This window comes from Quercus robur, chromosome 5 (assembly GCF_932294415.1).
Source record: "Quercus robur chromosome 5, dhQueRobu3.1, whole genome shotgun sequence".
Taxonomy (NCBI): domain Eukaryota; kingdom Viridiplantae; phylum Streptophyta; class Magnoliopsida; order Fagales; family Fagaceae; genus Quercus; species Quercus robur.
The window spans coordinates 61,785,414-61,795,625 of NC_065538.1; the positions used below are offsets into that span (position 1 = coordinate 61,785,414).

At 28.9% G+C, this 10,212-nt stretch overlaps 1 long non-coding RNA gene across 1 annotated transcript; it reads right to left on the reverse strand.

Moving 5' to 3' along the window:
* Positions 1-317: 317 nt before the first annotated feature.
* LOC126729134 (uncharacterized) lies at positions 318-1,050 on the reverse strand. The gene is made up of 2 exons (XR_007656522.1): positions 902-1,050; positions 318-587 (listed from the first exon to the last, which is right to left on the reverse strand). It is a non-coding gene; the product is annotated as an uncharacterized LOC126729134 (long non-coding RNA).
* Positions 1,051-10,212: the final 9,162 nt, after the last annotated feature.

Below are 10,212 nucleotides of genomic sequence, written 5' to 3' on the forward strand. Positions count from 1 at the left end.
CCAAATATTAAATCCAAGCAAGTGCCCAACAACAACCTCAAAATCCGCCACAACAAACCAGACTCCACACCAAAAAAATTCATAACTCCCACCAAATATAAATAAAATCGTAACCTTTTCAATGGGATAACTTTCATTTGTGTGCAAAAGAATACCAAAAAAAGCTTCATGAGAATTGGCTTAAAAATTAAGATGCAATTATCTTATAGTTGAGAGTGTGCATCAAACTGATTTAGCTACTTTTCATAATTGTTTTTCCCACACCAAAAAATAAAAAAATAAATAAATTGAAAGGATATATGTATATTTTTTTAAAGTAAAAGCAATAGAGAACTTTAGTAATTGATATTATTTTGTACAATGGAAAAGAGAGTTTGAAAGCTTTGGATTTCTACATTCTACACTAATCAGTTATTGAAAGCCCATCTCCCTACAAAAACTGAAGTCCCTACAATTACAAACAGCACATAGCATCGTGTCATAGAATTGGCCATTGCCGGTGTGCATCAATTTCCTTAAACTCCAGTGCATAAGATAAGATGAAGTCCTCCAAGAACGTGGGACATATCAGCATCCAACCCAGCCACCTGACATTCATTACAGTGAGTACTCAGTACAATGATGGGAATTAAACCATTTTTTAACATACAAAGGCAATCATATGACATGAGAAATTTATGTGGTTTGACGACTTGCCTACGTCCGTGGAGTTGTTGCATCTTTACTATGTCAGAGAGAAAACATATCAACCCAAATTTTGAAGCGACAAATAAATACTTAAACGGCGGGTCCAAAAAATATGGCTAAAATCTAGTCAAAAAAAAATTCCCTAAAAAAACCTCCTATTTAAAATCATAACACTTCAAAGTTGGATCGAGTCTACAAACTAGACTCCACATACCTGAAATTCAAATCATGCAAACAATAGTGGCAAAGATTTCAACTTCTTATGCACGTTTATAAGACTTGTTTGGTGCTCGTATGGCCCATAACTTTATTCCAAAAAGAGCGGACAGCCCCTCACCCCTGGTGAAATAATTTTAGAGTGTGATTTCGGTATCCACAGGTCATGAGTCGTGCCACGCATTTGGACTTTGATAACCGTTGCAATACAACACGTCATGCATTGGAGGAATGTAAATGTTGGTCAACCCTTGCTTCTAAAAGAGAACAACGGGGAAAATCTCAAAGTAGTTAAAGTAATTGGCTTTAAAAAGTACACACAAAAAAGTGAGTTCGGATTAGTTAGGATACACCACACCCTGGTTTACCTAATAAAACCATATTAAACTTATTCAGATCTCTGAATCCAAACTTACTTTCACTTTTCTCTTCTTCTTTTTTCTTCTTTTTTTTTTTTTCCTAATGTATTGATCCAATTCAATTAGAACCTATAACATTTATTTCATGGTAATTGCTTTTTACAATTAAGCTAAGACATCAATTAATTTTTATTGCGGGCATGGTTCCAAATCTCTTATTTGAGAACATAAATTTCACTAATTGAGTTAATTAAGACCTACTCATTAGAATTTACTTACCATCAAGTTTAAAATTATACAAAACTCATTTGGTACACGCTAAGGCAACTTTTAGCATAAGTCACAATGACTTAAACAATTATTTTAATTAGAATCTTCCCATTTGAGATTAAATATTTCTCTTTCCAACGTTAGAACTTGTTGGATATTCGCATCTTGAAAAGGCTTGGAGTTGAGATTTGAATACGTGTCAAATAATTGCCAACCCTTCCGGTTGTCCTTCGCACCTTGCATTGAAATTTGAAAGCAAATCCAATTTTTTTATACCAAAAAGATTAGAATGGAACATATATTTAATATTTTGCACAAAGTAGATGAAGATCTAGGATAATAATTAGAATAAATTAAGCTATCAAAGTAAGCTAATCGAATTAATTTAGTACTAATAATAGGAAAACAGTCACGGTCGAAATACCCAAATTTACACTAATTGGACCGTAGAGTCGAAAAACGGGCCAATCTGCATGACGCAGGATAGTAGTACAAATTTTATATTAATGTTTTTGGGAATCTTGAACAACTCACTATAATTCCTGCAATGACATTACTATATATATGAATCAATAAAAGACCATCACTTTTACATTAATTTATAATTGAGAAAATAAATTAATGTAAAAGTGTGAAGAATAATAATATGTATGAAAAGTTATATACACACCCCAGTGCCTTGAATCCTTGATTGCTTTTTTTAAAAAAAAAATATTATGCAAATTTTCTTTATATTTTCTTCTAATTTTTAAAAAATTTAGGCTTATAACAAAAGCCTAGATTTTAAACTATAAAAGAGTTAAGATATTGACAAAAAAAATTAGTTAATGGAGGGTTGGAAGCATTTGGGAATTAATGTCAAGAATAAGAAATAACCAGTGGCTTTTTTATTATTTTTGTTGGTTTTTTTTTTTTTTTTGATAACTATTTTTTTTTTTTGTTATATTGATTTTTTTTTTAGTAAATTATTATATAGAGTTTAAGATATAGGACTTGTTACTTTGAGTTTCATGTAGGGTAAGAACAATTTACTTTGGACTAAGAATGTGTCATGACATGAGATAATGAGATATTTGGTTTCAATTGACATGAAAGGCTACTTTCAAGTATAGTGAGTTTCAATTTATATGGAGATATTTTTTATTTGTCTAAGGGAGGTTATTAAACTAACATAAATATATCAACACGTTGGTTAGCTTAGTACTAAGGGCTTAAGTCAACATATCTCAGGGCATGAGCTCAAGTTCTCCACTAGCAACGTATTGCAGCTCCTTATACCCACCTAATTTTTTCTACCAAAAAACATATGTTATATTGGGATTTGTATATAATTCACTTTATTGTTATATTACCTTTTTTTGATTTGATTCTATTGAGTAAATAAAAGGGTTCAATGAAGTTATAAGACATAAATTTATTTTAAAATTTCAAGTTAAATCAAATGGCAAGTCATGGAAGGGCTAGATGTAGACAATGAGAGAGGCAATAAACTTGAAAATGCAAACATCTCTTATTTGTCAAGGTAGACATTTAAAATTTAAACGAACACAATAGTACTATCCTATAAGGAGTTTGGGGCAAGTCCAGGGGGCAATTGTCCCCATTGCCTCCCTTTGGCTCCACCTATGCATGAATGATGTCCTTGAAAGGTACATCTTTGATATTAGCATTGTATTTGTACAATAAATCCTTGTACAATATATATATATATATATATATATATATATATGCGTGTGTGTGTGTTAAGGTTAGATATACATGGACTTGCTACATTGTGAGTCTCTTGGGCCAATTCAAAAAATAGTACAAACCCAATACATATGTTAAACAAAAATCCCATTGTAAAATAGTATTATTATTATTGTTGTTAGTAGGGATTTGAGCAGTTTTTTAGCCTTCTGATTTTGTTAAGCATTTTTATAAAGCCATTGTAAAATAATATTTAAAGAAGCAAAAGTGTTAAGCATTTTTTTATGCCCTGAATGTAAATTAAAGTTTAAAAAAGCGTTTTTAAGCATCTTCTTTTTTTTTTTCCTCTTCTGGCTAGTAAGCATTGTTTAAGCAAGTATATTTTTTTAAGCAGTGATTGTTAGTTTTAAACAAGCATTTTTTTTTAAGCCTTGATTGTTAATTTAAATATTAAAAAAATTATAAGTATTTGTCTGTTGTATAGACAGAAATCATTGTTTTATATAAGTGGATCTTTTTAGTTATCTTTAATAATGTCTTAATATCGGTATTTGTTAGGTTTCTTTTAAAAAAAAATTATATGGATATTTGTTTGGGTTCAAGTAATAACCAATAGTATTGACATTTGTTTTTTTTAAAGTTAACTATGTATTTTGAATCTCACTTTCCCTTACCCTATTATATACTATTTTTTTAGAAGTATTTTAGCCTAGACAAATGATGAAATGAAGCATGTCCTCTTTTTTCTTTTTCTTTCTTTGCAGAGGGGTGGGGAATTCAATTGTGATCGATCATGGTGTTCCAAGTCAAGTCTGCTTAGCCCAATTCAAGTGTTCAAATTGGTTTAACTAGAATCAAACACACAACATGTAGCATTATGCTAAAACACCAAGGAGTTCTTTTACATCCACAACAAAATTTCATAACATTTTCACAACAAATTTAGGTGTCAACCCATCATTAGTCAAAATAAAAATAAAATAAAATAAAATTTTACTTGGACGATTGTTCGAACAATGCTAGGACTACAACTATTTGCACAACTTTAGTCACAACTCGCCACGTGACTAGTTGTAAGCGGCAGAGAAAAAGTGGTTGTAGCATTTTTCTTTGACATAATCAAAGCTCATTAGTCTTTACTCTAATATTAAACTGTGACTCAATTTGCAGCCCAAAGAAAAAGATCATAATATATCACAATCAAAGACTCAAGGAAGTAAGGTTTGGTAGGTAGAAAGGGGAGGAAGATCTAAGTAGATAGAAGCATTTTACCGCAACTTTTGGCTATTGTGTTGGTAGGGAATCAAAGTCAAAGTTCAAACACATTCATTCAAAAACCCAAAAAGAACGAAAAGGGCGGATGTTGCGAGATTCATGTGAAGTCTATTTCTTCAAAACCTTTAACCGTTAATTGATCCCTTAAAAACAAATCAAATGACTTGCTTGGATTCTTTACTTTCTTTTATTTATTTATTTTTTATTCAAATGACTCTATGTTTGGCTTATACATTTTTATTTTTTATTTTAATTCAAACTACTATGTGTGTGAAATTTTGACTGTTTGTAGTCAGGTTGTCAAAGTTAAGAGTTTGGGACTTTATAAGATTTAAGTATTGTTTTACTGCTATTGGGTTCTACCTATATGATTGTTGAGGGATTTTTTTTTTTTTTTTCCTGCTTTAAAGTTTTAACCTGGCAACCCATTAGAAAATTATAGGACATATTATAATTATTTATAGAAAATAATGTTGAGCAGCTGAGGTAGTTTTGAATTTTTTTTTTTTTAGTAAACAGTAATATTTATTAAAATACACACAAAAATATAGTTTTGAACTTTTGTTTTAGTGTCTATGAGTGTTATTTTTTTAACTTCAAAACAATAATTAGTTTTGTATTTAGAAGAATGCTTGACATATATATTATATCTAATTAATTTGTTTGATTTATAGATTATGAGAAAGTCAAAAACTTTCACAACAAAATAGAAAAATTGTGATTTTAATGTTTTTTATTAAAATTGTCATAAATTTTGTACATAAAAAGAAAAATTGTCAAATTTTAATGTTTTTTATTTTTATTTTTTAAACGGTCAAGTTTAATTTTAACAAATGATTTTTGTCTTTTATTTTATATATATTTTTTATATAAAAATATATATTAGTTAGGATTTTTATAATTTAATTTAGTTTCAAATTTTAAGTATATATTTTTTTGTTCAGTGCTACTTCCTTTTTTTTTTTTTTTTAATGCGTAGTTTGGCTGTCCCTATGAATCATTATTTTGTTAGTATAAAAATGGTAGGCTTTCGAGTGATAGCACAAAGTAGTATTTTTCTTATTCACAATTTCAAGCAAAGGTTTGCTAACGAAGATGCATGCCAGCGGTTAAAATTTCATTTAAGCCTCATGTTAGCCATCTCTTGCATGCCCTTTTTTTTTATAGAGAGAGAGAAAAAAAAAATTTCAATCTATGACGTCCGCTTCTGATGATAGTTTTTTATCATCAGATCAAGACACCAATCAGTTTTTAGTGTAGGTGGAGATTGAACCTCAGATGATCTCTTATTCAACTATCAGAAGCTTTACTAGTTGAACTAATTGAAACCCACTCTTACATGCCTTCTTAAAAAATAAAAAATAAAAATTGTTAGCCATCTCTTGTCAAAAAAATTTCGTGAAATAAAGTACTTCAATTCTTTATGTTATTTGCTATTTCATGACATTATCACCCAGTTCGTAATTGGTGGAGATGCTTAATCATTGCACTTTAAGAAAAAGTGTAGATGAATTGTTGAGGAAGCTGGTTTGTTCCTTCTCTTTTCTCCTTTATTATTTTAAGCTCTTATCGGCCTATCCTTTTAAATTATATACATTATCTTGAGTTTTGAATCTAGAGACTCTAGACATCATTTTCATGAGTCGATCACATGTAAAACAGATTCTACATGGTTAGCATTCCACACACTATCCGATTAAAGAGGGTTTTTCTATTGTTAAAAAATAAAATAAAATCAAATAAAATCAAAACACACAACATTCACAATTTAAATGTTTTGATGAAATTGATGACAAAGATAAAGAGATGTTTCTCTATGTATTGTTCTCTACAACACCACGTGTAAGTGAAAAATTATATCACATGCACAGATGAGCTTTTGACCCCTTTATATAGACAACCAAAGGGTGTGAACTCAAGAGATGGCAACTATTTGGCAATGGACACAACTCTTTGATAATTGACTAAATCGAGCCCACCATACACTATTTGAGTTTTGTTTGACCCAATATTTCTAGCAGATTCACCCCCCCCACCCCCCCCCCCCCCCCCAAAAAAAACTAAAAAGAAAAAAAGATTGTCATTAGGTCAGATGGTTTTGAGAAACAAATACACAAAATGGGTAGATGAGGTTTTAGCATATATAACTTAGATTTCCTTCATTCAGGACGGAAGTTTATGGACAAAGGATAGGAACTCTTGAATTGGAAATGAGTTTTTATCACAAAAATCGATTTTATACTTATGTATATTGTTTACATACATATTATGACAGGTAACTCAAACTCCCTAAATTAATTAACAGGCAAAAATAACATAAAAATAAAGGAATAAAAAAGAGTTAAACTAGAGAATTGGTAAGAAGACCAAATATAATTTAATTAGAATGTTGTGTTGAGTCAAAGTTAAGAAGACCAAACATAATGTAATTAGAACTTTTTTTTTTTTTTTGGAAATAGTTTTAACTTATAGCGTCCACTCATGATGATAGCTCTTAGCTCTTTTATCATCATACTAAGACACTAATTAGTTTTTAGTATAGGTGGGAATTGAATCTCAGATCTCATATTCAACTATTAGAACTAATTTAGCAAGAAAAGATAAAACGTAATTTAAATTTTTTTTTTTTTGGTTATTTTGTTGAAATTTAATTGATTTCATGTGACATTAAACAATTTATTATTTTACACATTTGAAAATTAAAATGTTGAAGTAGAAAAGTTAAGACTTTCAAAAACTATTGTGACAATTCAAGAAGAGTTCCAAAAAATATTTAATGCATTCACTTTACTATTTATAATTAGTATTATGACGGTGTAATACATAACTTAATCAAGAATTATATGCATACCAGATAGTATACGTTAATAATATAATTAAAATTGAATAATAAAATAATACCTAGTAAAAATAAAAGAACAAATATTATTTTAAGTTATATAATGTTTACACAAGTTGTTAAGTGCAACCTTAACTCAAAACGACATAGTTAGCTTGAGAATCAAAATTTTGAAACTTTAAGAAGTCAAATCAAAATTATCCCATTACAAATTTACAATAAGTCTAGGAATACAAACTTCTTCATTATGTTTTTCACAATTGTTGATGTGGAATGTTGTGATTGGTGATTGACATCACTTTTATTAGCACCAAACACAGCTTGTCACATGGCTCACATTCATAATTATGAAATTTTTTGTATTCCAGGTCCTAAGTCCTAACATTACTTCTTAATCCTTATTTGAAATCAAATCTTTAATGACTTGTCCTTGATGACCCCCACTTCTTCATGGCATGAATATTTAATATTCACTAGTATTTTCCCTCTAATTGAGAAATAACTCCTTAATATTGTTCCATTTGATAAAGTATGTAGTGCATTTAGCATATTACACCCATTCTTCTATATATGTATAAGGAGTTCACTTTTATATGAGAGTCTCATATAAAAGTGAACTCCTTATGTGGGCTTCGCATATAAGACACATTTATCTGAAAGGTATATAGTCGCCCCCCTACTCTCTCTATAGATTGTGCCATTCTTGGAAGTTAATCTTTAATGGCATCTTTATTTTAAGTCCTTTATGACTTTTCTTGTTGGAGATATTAAATCTATCATAGATAGACGAGAATCTCTATTTCAACCCTTGGTTTTATAAAATTTTAAATAAGTTTGGCCTAAAAAAAAAAAAAAAAAAAACTTCAAGTGGTTGATGAAAATTATTATGTAAGGTCAGATTCTCCAAAAATACAACATCGGATTTATCAAACTCACCTTTATAAATAAATTTATAACTAGTCCTAAATGTCTTTATCCTTTACCTAATTTGAATTTGAAATTAGGTCCTTTTAGATATACATCACTGTAAAAATTTTTTCAAAAACCTTTTCTCCTGTCCCTATGTGTGTGTTAAAAATATTTAGTATTCCCAAAAATAAATAAATAAATAAAATTTTGAATTTGAAATAAACTGTTTTTATTTGTTAGGAGCACATAAGAAACCTACCCCTACTCGGCTATCCCCTCCTATGGAAAGTGCCCGACGATCTCAATATGAAACTTTAGTTATTAAGGGTCTAATTGGTATGAGAATTTTGGTTTTTATTTTCAAACAGTATTAAAATAATTTTCAAAAAATTGAACTTAAAAATAGTTTTCATATAATATTTTTATATTATACATGTTTGACTCTCACTTTTAAAAACAATTTTGAAAATACTAAAAACAAAAAATAATTGTTTAGGAGACCATTTCTATTTTTGAGATTTGAAAAAAAATATATTTACAAAAAGTAACGTGCAGAATAGTTTTTTTTTTTTTTTTTTGGTGGATATAAGGGAATAGAGCTCATAATGTATTATTATTATTTTTAATGATAAATTTCAAATTTGAAATGTAGGAGTTGTTTTTGTGATAAAGATAAGCTCTTTAATTTAAGATATAAAAGAGTTTGGACAAATATGAGGGGTCTACTGTTTCAATTTATTTACAACTATGTCATTAAAAACAATTTCTGTATTCTGAAAACATCTTGTTAGCAGTTTTCAAAATTTTGTTCTAAACTAGGAAAATATGATAAGTTTTTTTAAAAATTGTATTTAAAAAATATTAGCCAAAAAAAATAAATTCAAGTGTAGGATCCACCATTTTATGGATTGCAAAAAAAAAAAAAAAATTAAATACTCTTACTAAACAGACCCTAATATTGCATGTCTTCTTTAATTAAGTAATTAATACAATTACGTTCTATAGAGTCTAATGTCCTTTTCTTTCTCTAAAAAAAAAGAAAAGAAAAAAAGAGTCTAATGTCCTTTTCTTTTCATTTTTTTATTTATTTATGAGAACCTAATGCAAGGGCGGAGGGAGAGAGGGGGGGGGGGGGAGTGCCCCCCTTGAACTTCCAAATTTTTTCACTGCTAATATAGTACATATATCATTATGCCCTCCCTAACAAAAGAAGACATTAGGCGTAGTTGTGCAAAAAAACAGATTCTACTGCTATAGGAAATCATGCGGGCGACCCACCTAATAATGATTTGAAAAAAAAAAAAAAAAAAAGATTCTACAGCAAAATGAAATAGGAATCACACAACGTCATCCTACTGCCACAAGGAAATAGGAAATCATATGGGAATGGGACCCACCTAATAATGATTTAAGAAAAAAAAAATCCTACAGCAAAACGAAATAGGAAAGATATATTCAAGACTATTGAGTGTGAACAAATCATGCAGCGGTTTCAAAATATGAAAAATTGTCAAGAGCAATTGAGTAAATTAAACTAGGTATGAAACAAATTAAAGTTTAGATTTTATATTAGATTCTATATGACAATTACATTAGCATATAGTTGTTTATTTATTTTGTTATTAATATTGATTAATTTTTTTAGATTAGTTTTTTACTTTTAATCTTGCCCCTCAACCTAAATTCCTGGCTCTGCCACTGACCTAATGTCCTTTTCGATTTTTTTTTTTTTTTTAATCTGAGAAAAGTCATTTTCATATCAAATTTAGCGTAAGCTTCGATTTGTTATATGTCTATAGCCGTAACTCTCTTTTTTTATACTCAAAAGAAAAAGAAAACAAAAAAAAAAGCTTGTAAATCTTTTTCTTTTCTTTTTTTTTTGAGAAAGAGCTTGTAAATATTTTGTGTTCTTAAAAACATTTTTCTTTTTAGCGTGTGTGTGTATATATATACACACAATCAAATGTC